The following is a 19,285-nucleotide window of genomic DNA, read 5'->3' as shown; positions in this document are numbered from 1 at the left end:
CTCCCCACTATCCCTTTCCCTAATATCTCATCTCCCCTCTACAGTGTCTTTCTTCCATGTACACAAAACGTTCAAGACTACTTTACCTTAAAATAACCAAAGAAAACTTTTCACTGGACACAACCCATCATTCCGCACACATTTTGAGAAGTAGTCGAACTGCAGTCTTTACTTATTTAAATCACATCCATTTCCTGGCTTCCACCCAACAACTTTACTCCAAGACCCATTAACCACAAAACTCAATGACCTCTGAAGTCCTGGTCAAGGCTGTCATGGCCCTCCTGACCGCTTTCATCTCGAAATGTTCTTCTCACAACCGTTCCTAATCCCCGTTTTCTCCTGCATTTTCTCTGCTTCTCCCATGTCCTCAGCAGCCTCCTCTGGCTCTTCCTCTTCAGCTTGCCTGCTGTCCTGGAGGCCTCCTCTTGGTCCCCCTCTCTGCTCCCAAGGGGCATCTTCCCATGTGCTCTTGGTTTCCTCCACGAGCTCCTACACCACCCACCTCTGACGACCCCGGAACTATATATCTCTAGCTCACCTTCCCTCCCATGCTGCATTTGCATATTTCCCAAGGAGCCTTTGCATATTTCCACTGTGATTAAAAACTTCAAGATAATATGTCTACAATTAAATTCAGTATTCTGCTCCTAAGATGTGTTCCTACTCATTTATAACATCTGCATTCGTCGAAGCCAGAAGCTCAGAATATACATTCTCAACCTCTTTCTCTCTCACACACACAACTACATAATTGACAAATACTTTCAGTACCTCTTCCAACTCCCAAATCCTGCTCAAACTTGCCCTTTTTCTCTATTGTCACTACCACAACCTGTCTGCTCTAATGTTCACCTAGGAAATCACAAGAGGGTCTTTTACTGCTCTTCTCGCCTATCTCCACCAGAACCCACCCTCCCCAAAATCAGAGTTATCATCCTAAAAAAATAATCATGAGCTTGGGCTTTTGAACCATATTGCCTAGGTTTGAATACTGACCCTGCTAGTCTTGCTATGCAGCCTTGGGGAAATAATACACTCACTTTGTGCCTATCTTCATCGGTGAGAGAGAATATTAATAATAGCTAAGAAAATTAAATAAGTTAACATGTGAAGTGCTTACAAGTGCACCTGGCACTTAGCTATCAATAAATAACATATTATAATTATATATTACATCATATTCTTTTTCTGAAAAACTGTTACAACTCTTTCGATACCAAACAAACAGGCAACATCTGAGTAAAGGTTACTGTAACTATCCCTAGAAGGGTAATTGCTTCCTTGTCTGAGGTCTTAAAATACATGATTTTACATTGTTATCATAGAATATACCAGACCATATGCCACACCACAGGTCTCCTCCAGAAAACTGTAAGCTCTAGATTATATTTATATCAGTATTTCAGGAATAAATGTGAGAAATTTTTGATGTAGGCCATTTTATCATAGTTACAATTAAGCATTACAATGTTTTGAACCATTTGTGATAGATAAAAGTCTCAAAAGGCAACTTAAGGTTAGACAAAGAAACATCAAATCAGAATTTGATAGAAACAGGCTATGAGGTTTTAGGTTGAAAACATGGGTCTCTAAATCTTTCAGAATGTATACTATTAAGTGTGGGAAGTTCCAAAGTTGTAAAATCAACAACTGAAATATTAATGTAAGTAAATATTTATTAAGCATCTACTATGTGAAAGGTGATGGATTATTCTCACAGTACTGAAAATATAATTGCATGAAAAATAAGGAACAAAGTTTAATAAAAGTCAGACTGTAAGTGTTAATAATAAATGCCTTAGGAACTTCATCACATGCAGAAGGCATGGGAGGATGTCCTAGTCTGAGGAGGGGTACCAGGTCATGCTTCACGGAAGAGCCTGGTGACTGCCGAAGGCTCAAAGGGTAAGTATGAGTTGAACAGAGGTAGAAGGTAGGGAAATGGTATTCAAGAGAAACAAAACATATTAAATATATATTAGTATAACCTTGTTTACTATGTTTAAGCCCTACAGTGGTGCAATGAGGTAGTAGAGAAGGCTCCCTGGGAATAGGCAAACAAGAAGGTAGCAGAAAGGATGGAGACAGGGTCCTTTCAGGGACCTCAATCTGTGTCCAGAAATATTAGGAAGTATCATACTTGGGGCATCTTTGCATATGATTCACTTTGAAACTACAATAATTAGTGACTGGGAGATATTCACTGAACATAATCTGTAATGATACTCCCTAAATTTGGTGCAAAAAATAGACTGGCTAAGAGAAAAACAGTTGAGATATTTTTGGATTGTGCTTTAAAGCACAAGATTGACAAGAGACAATTTCACTGAAGATAGAACAGGCCTTGATATTTAAGCAAAATATTCAAAAATACCCCACTGACTGAAGGAAGGAAAGCATTTTAAAAAGACAAACTGGTAACAAGAAATGCTCACAGTGATAGTTGGGTCCACCCTCCATGAGGGCAGCTTAATTCAGTGGGTCTCACAAATTTACTGTCCACCTTTCCAAGCGGTAAATTCATTAAAACCAGGAAATTGCTTCATTAGTTTAAAGTATTGAAAACATCTAAAAATAAATACTTGAATTACATGGATCCCAAACAAATTTATCACAGTCAGAATTGTTACAATATACCTATAATGACTAGAAAATTAATTCATGATACTAACAAGCCACACTGTGTTTCTTAACTTGTTCTTTTCCTTTTAAAAAAAGAAACTACTTGTCTTAAAGGGTGTGGCTTCCACCCATCCTCACTCCCCATGGTTGTATCATTTTGAGAGCTCGCTGCCTTATTTCCAATCTTTGTCCTCTTCTTTTACTGACTAAAAATGTCTGTCAATGTGCTTGTTGATGATCACACAATTGGGGTGCTATGGTGTGTTTTAGGACCCCAATAGAGAGTCTAGTCCAATTGCAATTTGTTAACAATACCCAAGCTCAACACTTTTTCTTAATGTGCATAAAAATCTGTGCACTTATGCTTCATTATGGGCTGTTTTGCCAGAAAAAAAAAATCACACTTTGTTAATATAATAAATAGAGGAGAGTTGTGTTATTCCCATGGACATTTATTTTAGGAAATTAAAAAGCACACCGGCAGTGAAATCACTAAATGGTATTACTAGACGGTCTCCCCACTACACTAAGCCCTTTGATTCACATCCCGTTCAGGAGGGGCTTGACCTTCCCGGCACTCTTTAAATTGAATTTGAAGTAGTCAATACAGCCAATGAGATAAAGGATCAAGTTGTTCCTGGCACCCAACTAAGGAGTAAGTCCAATCTGGAGTAGAGGGTACAAGAGCACCCTGAGGGCTAAGAACAGCGGAAGTCTAGCCTAGATACAACAGTATATTCAATTAGTTATCCCCATCAGCTTTAAAACAAACAACAAACAAAGCAAACATCTGTCAGTAGACCAATTTTTAAGATACCATAGTTACCTTCTTCTGGGACCACCACTGGGAAGCAGAACATGGCCAAAGGAAAAGGTGGGAAACTAGAAGTCATAATGAGTTTCTTCTCTTTTTCACCCCCTTAAACGTTTCCTGGGAGAGGCGGCCAGTACAACCACAGATCTTTTCTGCTAGTCCCCCTTAATGGACAGCATTGAGCAATAGCCACACCAATAATCCGCACAACATAAATACCCAATTGATTGTACCCATCCCATATTAGTACATGACCAATCAACTTAAACCTTAAAGCATTTTGTGTAACACTTCGGGTTTTGAGTTTTAAATGGGGGATGGACTGAATAAACAGTGAGTTCAGTGATTCATGTGACCAGAGCATACTTTTTGATTTTTAAAATATTCTTTTTAAAATATAAAAATTATTAAACACTGAATATTAAAATATCCAAATTTAAAATACTGTTCTAAGTGATTTTTCAATAGTTAACTTCCTATGTGCATTAATTATTACTGAATTATAATGATGTTCTTGAAAGGTCATGTGTTATCCACATAAACACTAAAGAAATCCTTATGACCAATATACATTCAGTGAATATCAAGTGAACTAATGGGAATGGGAATGCAGAAAAAAGAAGAAAATATGTTACTCAGTATTTGAAGATTTTAACCTGAATTCATTTAGTATTTAATTTATAATAATAATACTCATATTATATTATGTTATTTATTAGAAGATTTTTAGGAGTTTGATTGTCATACAGCTTTTAGAGGGTTACTTTCTTGATCCTGAAGCTCAAAGAACATATGTATAATAAACCACATTTGTAAAATCATCAAGAGAGTCTCAGCAAATATTTTTAAAAAATGCTTTTAAAAAATTCCTCTTAGAATTATTTTTATATTTTCTATAAAAAAGGAAAAATATACAAATGAAACATTTTAGCAGCCCTTAATTTTAAGAAAAGGTCATGTATTTACTTACAAGGAATCTAGAAGTCAGAGGAATCACCTTCCATCAGCAGCCTGCAAATTAACAACAAAACCAAAGATGATATTATTAACTCAGAACACTTAACTGAACAAGATGGAAAACCATGCCTATATGAGTCATGACTCAATAATATATGGATAGCGTTGATGACGGTAAATAATATAATCTTCCTTCCACAGATTAAACTGGGCATACCCTAAACCTATCCCCTCTTTTTTTGTGTTACTCTTCCACATCCTAAGCAGTTCAAGCTGTTGATTTGTTTACATGCATGCTGAGGAAAACAACCAAAAGATTAATGCAATCCCTGGGAAGAAAACAGTGGCATTGTATTCCAAACTAGCATTGACACCTATTCTAAAACCCAATTAAGATCATGGGGAAGATGATTCACTACGTCTTTGTGGTTTTCCAAATTTTTACAAGTTGTTCTATCTGGATGTGAATATGAGGCAGTATGAGGCATTCGATAGCCTCTCAACAACCACAGAGGGACCATTTGCCATTTGGTTTGCAGTAAGCCACTGGGGGGGTCACATGTCAGCTCTAGTGTCTTGACACTCTGCCCAGATGCTCTGATTTTACTCCAGTGGCTCAGGGCTGAGTGTGAACACCTCTGAACGCAGGGAGAAGAGTTACGGTTAACGCAGGGTTAGAGCTGCAGTGATGCAGGACCTGCACTGGTGTGCGATCCTAGAATAGCTATGAAAAGAACAGAGTGGTCTTGATTGGACACTCAGATGGTAAATATACAAATTCAGGCAATCTTGCATGCTCTCCTCATCTCTTCTTTTCCATACTGTGATGGCTCCATGTACAGTAATTTTAAGATAAAAGTTATAAATTAAATGGAGGCATTTGTATCTTCATAGCAGATAATCTTCTGTCAGGATGCTTTCTATTAGGAAGTTACTGTGTCTGGGCTAATACATGCCTAATGTTAACATTGTTTGGTTGGTCTACTTATATTATGAAAAGATTTAGTGTCTGGCTTTATTAAATGTCCTGTCTCCTGTATCCACGGAACTTACTATGAACATGCTCATACACAACACACAACCACAGATCTCTAATCTCGGAGGCGTCTCCAAGAATAAGCTGAGTTTTAAAATGGATAGCAGCTTTTGTGCAAGCTGTATGTCAAGATACTTGACAGAGTCAAGTAATATGATTGCAAAGTTAAAAAACAGAAGGGAGAAGCGTTAAGAGGCAAAGAAAAGATAGAAAATTCGTGTTTTCAGATGAGATCTGTGAGGGGGAGGAGAGTCATCTAAGTATGGAGCTATAAGAACCCTCCACAGTTAACAGAAACTGAAGAGACATTGATTTGGAAAGAATAGGGGCATAATCACGGTGTTGAATAGTGCATTCAGTAATGGGAGCCTGATTCTTCAAAATGCTGATCTGAAGGTGGGGCCAATGACTCTGAGATTGACACATGCTGCAATTTCCTCAGAAATAGAGCTACTCCTTACTCTTAATGAGAAGAGCCTACATGACACAGTTTCAGAAGCTCTACTGAGCAGCAAAATCCAGGCAAGAGGTGAACTGGGAAGTCTGAGGAATGAAAATCATGGCATTTCAAGAGAACACTGAAATCAACGGACACGCCGCATGTCCGACTCAGTGACAAGGTTAGAATGTGAGGATGGTCTGATCGCCCATCTCTGGGTAAGGCAGCTTGATGTAGCTCTTTATTTTGCAAATATATCAATTTAAGAGTTGCTGAGAGACAGAGATAATAAATAAATGAATTAAAAGTGTACACAATTTGAAACTCAAGTGATGCTAATTTGTGACAACATGTTTTAGCAAGCATCAAATATAAAGTTAGTGTGTCTCAGTGGAATTACTTTTGATACCAAAATCCCTGCTTTCACAGTGATCATAAATCATGACCCAGTGTGTGACTCAGGTAACCGGCGCAGTGTTATGCATGCTGAGGATGTGTCCATGGTCCTGATGACTGGCGGGAAGTGGCTCAGGGGTGACCAGCCAAGGGACTCTCAGCTTTACAGGCTCGGACACGTCACCAGCCAGCTGGAGACTGTCCCTGAGTTACCTGTTCTCACAGCCATTCTCTGGATTTCCCACCACACTGACTCGCCATCCTGCCCCCTTTCCTGGCTTCCTTTGTTCTGTAGAGGTTTCTACCAGGCTGTCCACACAGTGGGCTGACCAGCTTCAGAATAACCTTAGTTCTTCTCAGTGTATTCTAGGCTTTTTAATGCTCAGATTGAGTAGTTTCCTGATTTTGTTTATTTTTCCACCTTCTCACTGACCCAAAGTCTCCAACCAACACCCTCTACTACACACCCATATATACATTAACCTCTTCTCTTCTGACCAGTTTGTTAAAAGCGGACAGCAGGGGAGAGATGAGATAGGCTGGATGTGCCGGTGCCACATAAATGCATCCTCCTTGGCCAGGACTGCAATATTTTCCCTTGACTCTAAGACAGTCCAGGACTGCACCTTAAATGTTGTTATTCTAGAATAAGGCATTTGGAAATTAGCCTAAGTCTACATTTTGTCCCAAATTCATATTGCCTAGCTTTTTGGGATCTAATAATTGACTCAGTGGGAACATTTATGTAATATAGAAAAGAGCACAAAATTTCTGAGTTATGTTATTTGACTCAGTTGCTTATATTGTTTTCATTTTTTTAAATGAACAGGAAGCTGTCTGTCAAACAGGAAGACTTGATTCATAGGAGCTGGCACGTGGACCCACTACTGAATTCATCAGGGGCAAACGTATTTCATTTAGATCACATAATACTCATCAGCTTGAGACCCCATGTTCAGTGCCTATGACAACTTTGCCTTATTCTTCCATTTAAAATTATCCTTCCTAGATTACAGTCTCCTATGCCACCCTTACACACTTTCAGCCTTCACAACCTATCACTTATCAACCCTGCTCTACCCATCTGATGAATTTCACACTCATTCATTCATTCATTCATTTATTCATTCATTTATTCATTCACTTTTGAGTGTACCTCTGAATTAGGCCTGGGGGGTTGATAAAAAGATATATTCATACTTTCCTTTCATATTATGAGTTTATAATCAAATCGCGAATCCCAGGATGTTTTCTCATGAAGAGTTGAAAAAGTGCCAAGTATAATTAAGTTCCATATGAATGATATAGAAGTATAGAAGTTCAGAGGAAGTAGAGATGGTGGTGACCTATGGTAATTCATTCATTTATCTGATACAAACTATGTCTGGCACTGTTCTAGAAGTGGGGATACTGATGTTAAAAAAAAAAAGACTAAACTACATATAATGCAGATGATGGTAAAACAACTAGTTGGGGAGAGGTCTCAAATGTAGATGATGTGGCTAGGAAATTTCTTATTGAGAAGATAACATGTGGATAAAGACCTACAGAAAGTGAGAAACCTAGAAGGCCCGTGAGCGGACAAGGGGAGACCAGTAGAAGATAAGGTGGGCAAGTGTTTGGGTCAAGATATGAAGAGGCTGGCAGGCCATGGTAAGAATGTTGGGTTTTAGGGTAAATGAGATGTCTTTGAAGAGTTTTAAGCAGGAAAGTAACAAGATGTGACTTCTGTTTTGACAGGATTACTCTGGGGGGGGCATTTGGAGAGTGATACTGAATTGAGAAGACCCATCAAGAGACTCTTTGTTCATCCAGGAAGGAGCTGACAACAGCTTAGAGGAGAGTGTAGAGTGATAGCCACAGAGCAATGAGACATTTTCCAGATTTGGGAGGTATTGGGAAGGTAGAACCTAAACATTTTGCTGACTAATTGGATATAGGATTGGAGAAAAAGAGGAATCCAGAATGATATCAAGATTTTGCTCTAATTAGAACACTGGGAAGGTGGTGACATTTTTGAGTTTATGGTAGAAAGAGATACAGAAAGAAGAGCAGGTTGGGTGAGGATTTCCAAATTTAATTATTGCTCATGTTAAGTGTTAACTAGATATTCAGGGAAGGTATCAAGTAGACTGCTGGACATACAAGTGTGGATCATGAGAAGAGGCAGGTGAAAAATGGATGTCATAGGCGCTTGTGTAAATTCTCTTCTAATTAGTCTTCTCAGTGAAATAGAAAAAAGTTCAATTAGGGCTAATAGAAACAATTAAATTGGATATGTTCTAGATTAGAATAAGTGGAAAGGAGATGTGTTCATTACAACTGGAAAATAAGGTAAAGGGAGAAACAGAGAAATAGGGAAGGAACATGCAGGGAACATTGAGAAGGGACGTTCCCCTGGTCTAGAATTCTTGTTGGGAGCAGTGAACAGTAAGGAAGATAAGTAAAGTTTAGGATAGTCTATAGAGATTACTTGAAAACTAGCTTCAATTTCCTATGTGGAAACTATAAAAAGAATGACTTAGGAAGCAAAATATCTGGGTCCGAGGCTTGGCTCTGTTACTAGTTTTCCCTTAATTTCTTTGAAATTGGCTCAGGAAGATGAACTTCAAAGTCATTTTCAGCTTTGCCATTCTATGATGGCTTTATAGCAATTGGAAACGATTAAAGTTTTCCGAGGAGTATAGTGCGCATATTATAATTGATATTTGTTGGATTTTGCCCGAAAATGGTCCTAGCATCCATTCCTTCTTATTCAGAGATCATCCTCACTTTCCCTCAGGGAACTGCCGCCCCTTCTACTCTGAGTTGATGTAGATCAGGGCACCCTCGGCTCTGGAGCAGAGCACGTGACGCACAGTGGCCATTTCGCATTGTCATTTCTCTTCCTACATGTGTGTCAGGAATGTGCACTTGAATCACAGCAGGACAGTAAGAGCCAGTCTGGGACGTTGGTGAAATTACTGCAAACAGAAGCTCTCCTTCCCCTGGAGCTGCTGAACCGCTTGAGAACTTGACCCTGAGATGGCAGGGGTCGTCTCACTATCACAAGGTGCAGAGGTGGTCCGAGAATCCAGCTCACCAGGAACCCAGGGAAAGAGGAAGTCAGATTTGTGATGGTATCGCTTGGACACCTGCACAGGGATGCACTGCAGCCCAAATCTCTACCCGAACTTCTTATTCTGTAAGCCCAAAATAAAACTACTCTCTTTCCACTCTTTTCTTTGGCTAAAGCCAATTTGAGTTAGAATTCTGTCACTGTAGGCAATACATTCTAATTAATATTGAGTGTTTTAGTAAAGAATCTTCGGCTCCAGTGTGTCAAATGGAAAGAAGGAAGACAGCAGGGATGGAGAGATCTCACTGAAGGATGTAGTAACAATCCAGGCGCAGAGTGACGTGAGTCTCCTGAGAGAAAGAGCTCCACGGTGGAGGAGATGTGGGGATGAGCTCATGTGTGGATGCAGGAGGAACATAGACGACTTAGAGCTTTGCATCTGTGCAGCCGGGAGAGGAGGAGGTAGGAAGCAGAATTAAGTTCTGGAAGGAAAGCCGGACTAGCTAGGTGACAACCACTGAACTCTAGGGAGGCAGCTGTAGGGGAACAGCGGAATGATGGGGCCTGGGGGTGCAGGACAGCCATTCTCAGCTACGTCAGAAGTAGTAAAGACTGGAGGTGTAGAATTATTTTTTCAGGCTCTCAGTGGATTATAAGAAAGCGTAGAGAGGAAAAAGGAAGGAAGACAGAACAAACCTCTCTGGCAGGTCTCAGCACTGCTCAGATCCCTGGCATTTAAATACTGAGCTCAGTGATGGAGAAACAGAAACCTCTTTTCCCTCCTTATGCTTAAAAACTGTCAAAAATCCATATTCCCCTCCTCCAGTCTGTCCTATGAACAGCTAATCTCCACAAAGATCCTTCTGATCATGTTACCACCAGGTACACTCAAAACGGGTCCCCACTATTGGTCTGAAATAGGTCAGTCACAAGTGCTAATGCTGTATAATACCAGGTGGAATCTTAAAACACACACACACACACACACACACAAAGAAGATAAAGAGAACAGATTGGTGATTTCCACAGGCAGGTGGTAGGAGGTGGGAGAAATGGGTGAATTGTTTTGTTTTGTATTTTTTATGTTCTAAAAAAAAAAAATTCAAGGCCCAACTCGTGTGTGAAGCAACTCATGGTATGGCCTTATTATGCCTTTAAGGCCCCTTTCCCACAGCACCACCTGCTCGGGTCTCTCCCATGTCAGTGTCCCCCACCCCGTGCCATTCCATTTCTCCGCGGGGAGAGATGCCCTAGAGTGGGGGTGAGCCCAGCTTGCCAGTCTTACCCACGCTCTTGCACTTCCAGGGGGTTATTCAAATTTTCTCTGTCTTAGTTTCCTCCTGTTCACAACAGGGATAATAATAGTACCTATGTTGGCAGGGAATGGCACTTAAGTGACAATATTTGCCTACACACAGCAACCATTTTGTTTCTTCTCTCTGCTTTGCTTCATTCAACCCAACAAGGCTCACGTCTTGCGTTTAGTCAATTCCGTCCCCTCATTTCTCTAAAATCATCCGAGAGACACCATTCAGGATATAAATAGCAAGTTATATTATAGACAAGACTTTCTCTCCGCCCGCCCAAATTGGTGTGAAATATTTGAGAGTGTGTGGCCCCCCTTAGATGCTTAGTGTTTCCGGAATACCTCTGTGCTTTCTCATTTTACATTACACATTTACTATACAGCGCAAAAGAGGGAAGATTCCTCCTTAAGATGGATGGAATCAATTCATTAGGAGGGCGGGCCACATATTAGTGTTATGCTACCAAGTTGATCTGAAAGCAGGATCTTCCACGCCTCCTGCCTCAGTGAGCATGTCAGAGATTGTGCCCAAGTCTGGCCCTCCCCTCTTAGGCAAGCTGAGAATCGTGGTGGAACTATGAACTGAGACAAGAGCAACAGTGGTCAGGAATGGGCTAAGCCTGCTCTGGAGCCACTGTGGCCTAGAACTGGAGCAGGAAGTCCAGTCTCAGGAAGGACCAGAAGGTGGCGCCAAGAAGATCCGGGCAGGTGCACAAAAGTGGTCCCAAGCCACGCCTTATAAAAACTGGGCTTAGATACGCTTCACCCAAATGGACAGTGTCAGCCTTACATCCCAGTGTCACAAGTGAGCGTTGCTAGAAGCCACTGTTACTTATTCTTGGGGAATGACCCGGGAAAGAAGTTGGCCACAGGGCATTTATGATCTGCATCTCCTATATCCACTATATCTTAATATGAATCACAACATACAGTTACAAAAATAGCAAAAATCTTGACCAACCATGTTCCTTCAATGCTTGCATATTTGCTGATGGTAAATATCAAAGGAAAGGCCAAAATGTACAGAAAATATTCACTGTTTGTTGGAAATTCTCATTTCCCATAAGGAACCTTAAAAAAAGATTCTCCCATTTGTGAGAGATTCATTGAGTATAAATCTCATATCTTATAATTCCTATACTTTTAGATAGCTTAATGTTTAATGCAAGACAATAGCAGTATGCTGGAAAATGTACCGGCCATGATCAGAAGATGAGAGTTTGAATCCTGACTCTGTAAAACACTAGTTTGAGGTCCCTTTTCAAGTTGACATCTCTCTCTTGGCCTCCGTTCCTCATCTGTAAAATGGAGTCAATATAATCTACTTCATGGGCCTGTGAAAGTTGAACAAGAGAATAAATATGGGAGAACGGTGTGTACTGCCAGCCAGTGTTCAGGCATGTAGTACTGTGACGGGCAGAACACAACACTTAGCAATAAAATGTCCCTTTTCCAGCTGAAACTACTGGTTTCCAACGTACCTTGTCAACACAATTGCTTTCAAAAGCACTTTTCAGAGGTAAATGAAGTAGGTAACCATTTTTATGTGAGAGAATATAACATAGTAGATAAAAATTATAAGCCAGGCAATGGTTAGAAGCAGAAGATCTAGACAGACTAGAGTTCAAATCTCAGCTCCACCGCTTCTTACCTATGTGGTGTTGGGCAAGCAATGTAACCAACCCTCCACCCTTCTTGATAGAATAGTAATAGTAGTAAATGTATACTTCTGGCTTGTTGAGACTATGATTGAGGTAATCTACATAAAATAGAGTGGCATTGGACCCAAGATATGCTTGCTGTGTGGTGCCTTGAAGTCCTACAGGTGAGCTGTCAAGATTGCTCTAGAAACCTTGGTGCACATGCAAGCAGACATGTACACGAACTCAACTGAGAGCCAACTCTTCTGAGCTAATTTTACATCCTTAGGAATCTTTCATGAAACCCAGTTATCTTATGAAAGAGCTACCCTCTGAATATTCATGAGACACCAACAAATGAGAAGAGATTTACTTCCTCATTGCTTCCAAAGTCAGATAAAAGCTTGTGGTCTGTCAGCAGCAAAGGTGAGAAGAACAAAGGTCTAAAACGTGAGCAGACATGGGAGGGAAAGCTCTGCAAGAGAAGGAAAATCACTGTGGAGAGCAGGAAGGCAGGGACAAGGAGGAGAAAAACATGTAAAAGAGAAAACGAGTTGATAATCTACAGAATGACTTATTTTGGATGAGTTACAATAGCATCAAAATAAATAAGTGACAGGTAGTCAAAGGTGCCCTATTTTGTGGATGATTTGGCATATAACAATCTTCTACTGAAGTGATAAACCTGAGAACCATTGTTTGCCTTACTAATCATATCCCACATTATACAAAATGGATTAACCTCAGGGTGCTTTCACTTATTAAGGTACCCGAAGCTACTCAGAACAAAAATTCAATAGTCAAAAATAAAATGTACATGCTGTCTTTCAGATAACCTTCACTATTGAAAATAAGTGAGGATATGTTATTAGTTTCTTTTTAGACTAAGAATTGTAGGAGATCTCCTTTATGTAAGACATAGTTTTGTTGAATTGTATCTCATATACTTCATTGGCTCTTCTTTCTTCAAGGGTGTAAAGAATAAGGTGTTTGGTAATAAAATTGCTGGATAACTTGCAGGAAGTACTTTAAATTATTAAAGCTTCATTATTTTGACCTGAAAGATGAGGTCATTAGAACATACTCTCGTTGCTTCACTGGTTCATATTGAGAGAAATAATGCAACACTTCTGTGGTGGTGGTAGGTTTTCCAAAGGGAAAGATCAGTATAAGAGCTCTTTTTGATTTGGGGCAGATCACATGATGTTGATGCATGCTTTATTTTCTTTTCTAACTATCTGCAAATTAGTTTTATACCTACAACCTGAGAGGAGTTTTGGGAAGTTTATCAAGACAGTATTTATAAAGTTCCCTGAAATCCCTAGCTGAAAGAGAAAATGTCACATAATGTTACTTGTCTAAAACTGAGACCTTTTGTAAGCCTTGATTATAATTTTAAATTCCCTTATATTAGGAATGTGAATCAATCAAATATAATGAGCAATGACTATTTATTTGCACATTATATGTTCTTTAGGGCCAAGAACTGAGTCACACTCTCCTCTGTTCTCTTCCTCCACAGCATATAGCTCTTAAAATCGTTGTTGACGGTGGTGGCGACGCTATTAGTAGCACAACTCGTAGTAATAATAATAGTATACCCGTCTTGATCAAGGCATGCACCACTCTTCTTTCTGGGAATTATTAAGCAGGACTGCTTCATTCATCATTTACTGAGAGGGTTCAAGGCACAGGTCAGCATCAAGAAAACGTCAGCATTAAACTTAGCTATATTCAGAGAAGCCAGGATCTAAAGCAGGAGCACAGATAGTAAGCAAGGAGCTTAATACTTGGGCAGAGTCAGAACCTCACAGACCTAGGGCAGTGAATTAATTAATGAGCCAATTAATATTAATTAATTCAAGGTAATTAATTCAAATTCATTATTTTTTTACAATTTGAGGTCAGTAGGCCCATATTGATGATCTTACTCTTGAGGAATAATTCCCAAGAGGTTTAAATTTAAGGTCCCTGCCCTTGTTAATAAACTCTATTCTTAGAATTGAATAGAATTGCCTTATTTAAGATCCAGTGGTACCAATTTGAAAACAGAGTTACAAGTTCTGGTGTGACTGGGTTATTTGGGGAAAATGCTTTGAAAACATTAGGGATACAAATCATGTTCTACAGATTCGTGTCTGAAAATCCAGCACCTATTTCAGTGTTTCACATATGCAATAATACATACAGGTGGACAGTGCTGTCACCCTTTCTCACCTGTGTCTTCTGTTGGTGGGATGAGGCCACCATGCAAAGAGAGATGTTTTTCCTTAGATTAATGTCCCAGGTTTTCTCTTTCTGCATGAAAATGTAAGTTATTGTGTTTAGTTCAGATATTTATTTGTTTTCTCCTGTTTTATTGAGATATATTTGAGTATGATTCCAGAAGTGGGATTGCTAGATCATTTGTAGTTCTATTTTCAGCTTTTGAGAAAGCTCCATACTGTTTTCCATAGTGGTTGCACTAGTTTACATTCCCACCAGCAGTGCAAGAGGGGTCGCTTTTCTCCACATTCTCACCAACACTGTTATTTCTTGGCTTTTTGGAGATATCCGTTCTAACAGGTGTGAGGGGACATCTCATTGGTGATTTTTGATTAGTGTTTCCCTGATGATTAGTGGTGTTGCGCACCTTTCCATGCATCTGTTGGCCATCTGTTGTATGTCTTCTCTGGAAAGGGGACCTATCTATTATTCAGGTCCCTACTCATTTGTTAATTGAATTTTTGTTGTTTTCATTACTGAATTGTGTGAGTAATTGATGTATTTGGATATTAACCTCTTAACTGACATATGGCTTGCATCCTGTCCTGGGTTCAACAATCATGTATGGCCACCCTAATTATACGCCCTTAGATGGCAAGGTGGGGGCTGCTGCTCTTTCCAATGCTTTTGATTTTACCTACATTTATGAATATTTTTTTCTAAATGGATTTTTTAATAATTGAATCACACTTTACCTGCACTAAAGGATCTTGCTTTTTAAAGGAATTGTATGGTGATGCCTATTGTAAATTGGATTAGGTTAAGTCATTCTCCCCACCCCAAACTTCTCTTTTCTGAGCATTGTTAGAGGTTGAAATTACTTAGTTGTCAGTACATCTATATAATAATTAGTACCAGGACACTTAGAGTCATCCTTTACTCTTTCCATTCCCTCCCATCCCCCATACAGTCCATCAGCAAATCCAGTTGGGCATTCCTTTAAAATAAATCCTGAATCTGATAACTTTTCAGCACCCAAGACCAAGGGACCATTGCCTGTCACCTTGTCTATTCCAGAAGCCTATGTTTCTGCCTGGCCTATAGCCCATTCTTCAGACATTACTATTTTGTTTATTTCTCTGGTCAAATAGCATCTCTTCAGAAAGACCATGCTGGTTCATTCTATCTAAAAGATAAATCTCTCACCTCCTCTCCTGATTTATTGTCCTTCATAGCAGTTATTCACTTTTGATGCATATTATATATACTTGTTTATTTTCTGTCTTTTTAAAAAGGCCACAACTTCCATCAAGGTAGGGGCTTCTGTTTTCTACCATATCTAAGCATTTAAATAAGTGCTGGTGTACAGTAGACATCCAATCCCTGTCCGTTGGAAGGATATGTAAATAAATGAATATGTATAAGGGTATACATATTAGGTCAAATCTCTGGTTGAAAAGTTCAAAAACAAAATCTAACATCAAAAGCTCTTTGTCACTCAATCTTTCACTCTGGAAGTGGGAAAAAGGTGAGAAAAGAGTCAAAGAAGGAGCTAGCGAGTAAGCGAGTGAATGCTGAGGACCCAAGGAAAGAAAAGAGAAACTACACTGTTTGCGTTATTTTAAGGCAGAACTTTAAGGAATGTGAGCTAGTTCTCACTGAATGTATTGTTCTTTTTAAAGAGTAGAAATTCCTGCTTTTCAACTCTGCTTAAAAGATGGGCTTTCTGCCATACCCTGAAGATTACCAGATTAGTACTTGGTTGGAAGTATTAACGGAAGGCGAAGCAGTCCATCGGAGAGGGGCTGCCTTGGGAGATTCCCTGCCTCTGGTTCCCTGATGATGGAAGTCGGGAAATACGAACAGCAGCATCCCAGCTGATTTCAATTGCCCTGAAGTTGCCCAGGGAGGAAGGCTGATCTCTAAGTGGTAAAGCCCAATCATTTAGCGTTTTATAGACCATGGACTATCGCACTCCGAAGCAAACAGGCAGGCGTACCAACAGCAGAGCCCTGATGGGATGTGCTCCCTGCAGCTCAATCCACACAGTAGCCAAAACAGCCTTCTTCTGCCCTAGCTGTAGCTTCTGGATATCTTCCAACAGACAGCAAGATGCTTAATCCAAACAACAGTATTAAGTTGGACAAAGCCCATCGCTGCTTTCTAAGTTAGAAGCCTACTTCATTCAGGGTCAGTCTTTGGGTGGTAATCATGGAGTTTTGGACCACTTAGAAATTATTTTTAACCATGATGCCTTCCTGCCAAACAGTAAAGTTATTAATAATGCTGTAAACCTTCCAAATAAATTCTGACAGGTTTGTTTTTTGAAAAATCAGAAAAGCCAGAAATGTAGTTGCTAACTGTCTGAACAGAGCTTTCAAAAGACCTTGACAATTTTCACTAAGAACCCAGGCGAAGTTTCCTTTGTAACATTTCCAAAGTACTTCATAATTTGCCAATTAATATGTGATTTTTGTAGTTTGCCCATCTTTTTGTCTATACGATTCATATGGTGACATGGTCGTGTAAGTTTGCATATAATAGTACATTGAAACTGAGTCATTCTGCCTTTAATCTTGGGCAAGTTCAAAACCGTGCCCTTCAAACATGAGATGAGAAGCTCCTGTAATAATTCAAGTCCTGATGACTTGTTCCTCGAGTATGGAAATGATAGGCTCTAACTGTAAGAAGATGCCTTCCATGTGTCTTACGCTTTCTCTTCATAAGCTGCTTCTGTATACACATCATACTTGATTTTCAAAACAGCCTTGAATTCTTATCCTCACTTTGCACAGGAGGAGGAAACTAAGTAGACAGAGTGTCTGCATAACTGGCCACAGATACTCAGATGAGCGGTAGAGTGGGGACTGGTGTGCGGATCAGGGGACCAGTCTTCTCTTGCTCTGGGCCAACTCCTGATTAGCGTTCGTGGTGCCTCTATTTTTCCCAGCAAAATAGTTCCTACATAGGAGCTATGCTGTATCATGCAGATCACAGTTTTGATCTTATTAATTCATTTAAAAATAGCTTCAAATCCCATTATCAGAACACATAAAAATTAAATTGTCCAAAGATACATACCATTCAGAGGCTTTTTAAAATTCTGAAATACTAAGAATACTTTCTAAAGAAGTTAAGTGCATGTCTCTAAAATCATTAATGAAACAAATATTTTGTTAAGTCAGGAACAGTGAGATTATTCTCAGCATGGTTCTATACAAGTGAATTTTTAGACGAGATCGGGCGCGTTCAGGGTGGTATGGCCGTAGACTACAAGTGAATTTTTAATTGCAACAAAGATTCAGATGGCTTAACCAAGTGCCTTAAATTGTGTAGGGTGCCTGGATGTATCAGAAAACATATTTGTACCTGAATTTTCTAGATGCAGTAATTTAGAGGATGATATTCTAGAGCTGTGCTATCCAGTATGGTAGTCAGTAACCACATGTAGCTACTGAACGCTTCAAAGGCAGCTTGTCTGAGTCGAGATGTGCTGGGGATGTAGAACATGCCAGATTTTGAAGACTTTATACAAAGGAAGAATATAAAATATCTCATTAATACCTTTTATAATGATCACCTGTTGAAATAATATTTTAGCTGTATTAAGTAAATATGTATTACTCAAATTATTTTTGTTTGTTTTTTACATTTTAAGGATTGTCTGTCTTCTAGAATATTGAAGGCTATGCAATCGGCTTACAGGGTATCTATAGGGCAATGCAACTCTAGAGAATATCTAGAGATACAAAGACAAACATATCATGTTTTTTGTCTTTCCTAGAGGATGAGGTGAGGTTTATATATGTGAAACAGGCATGGGAGGCTATATCTGTGTAAGTAATAAGCAATGGGTTACAGAAAATAGTGTGTCTAAATAAGCTCAAATAAATCACAGTGGTCTGTAATAGCTGGGGAAAGCCTAATGCTAAAGATCACAAATCAGCTTTGGGATGGGCTGGATGCGGAAAAGGGAGAGGATGGTACCTGCCGGTGCCCAGCTAAGGAAAGGGAAAGATGAGAAAGATTGGAGAAGGACGTCAAAAATCTCATTTACTTCTCTACGAGTTCAGAAAAGATAATTACTAGTAAGAAATGAGATTTTTTTTTTCTGATTGTCTCTTAAAATCTCTACTAATCAAATGTTGGCAAGTCAAGTATGCAATATTTTAGGAAGCCATTTGACCTATGCTTTTTAGACCTTAAAAGAAATAATGTTTGTTAGTCACAACTGGAGTCCTCCGCATGGAGAAACTGCCCGTTTCTCTTTTCTGAATTCAATTTGCCCGTTTATTTCTACAAAATCACCCAATCTGAAACTGCTTTGCAAATCATTACGAGCTTTCAATTTTTTACGGCTCATTGCTCCATGCATTTGTCAAAATTTCTGCAAGTTGAGAGATAACCTAAGGACATCAAAATTAGCACATGCAAATCAATCACTGATAATAGTTTCAGTTATGAAATCAGTTAAGAAAAACACACTGGTTTTTACACTTAAATTAAAAAGACATCCCCAGAAGAGGCGTAACTGATAATCTGGCTTGTTTCAACAAGAACATGTGCTGAAACCATATGTCAAAGAGAACATCAGAAACATAACCCTGAAGAAATGTTTTGTATTTGAATTTGGAATCAAAATGGTAAAGTGAAAGCTATGTTTTGTCCCACTCTGAGAGAACCACCTAATTGATATGAAACACCAAAATAACGAAGTTGTTTCTGGGTTATTGGCCCCTTAATCTTGTATATTAATTCGGGTAATGCACCACTACCACTATCTTCTATTTAATTATTTTTATTTATGTA

At 39.2% G+C, this 19,285-nt stretch overlaps 1 protein-coding gene across 8 annotated transcripts in view; it reads right to left on the bottom strand.

Moving 5' to 3' along the window:
* TENM3 (teneurin transmembrane protein 3) overlaps nt 1-19,285 on the bottom strand; it is a 1,816,466-nt gene that overhangs the window by 1,307,381 nt on the left and 489,800 nt on the right. For all 8 annotated transcript variants that reach the window (XM_036894289.2, XM_057505071.1, XM_036894291.2 and 5 more), the window contains exon 3: nt 4,410-4,450. The gene's annotated coding sequence lies outside the window, so the exon portion shown is untranslated. The remainder of the gene's footprint in view (nt 1-4,409; nt 4,451-19,285) is intronic.

This window comes from Manis pentadactyla, chromosome 7 (assembly GCF_030020395.1).
Source record: "Manis pentadactyla isolate mManPen7 chromosome 7, mManPen7.hap1, whole genome shotgun sequence".
NCBI lineage: Eukaryota > Metazoa > Chordata > Mammalia > Pholidota > Manidae > Manis > Manis pentadactyla.
The sequence above is the reverse complement of the archived record's forward strand: the minus strand, read 5'-3'. Positions and strand labels throughout refer to the sequence as shown.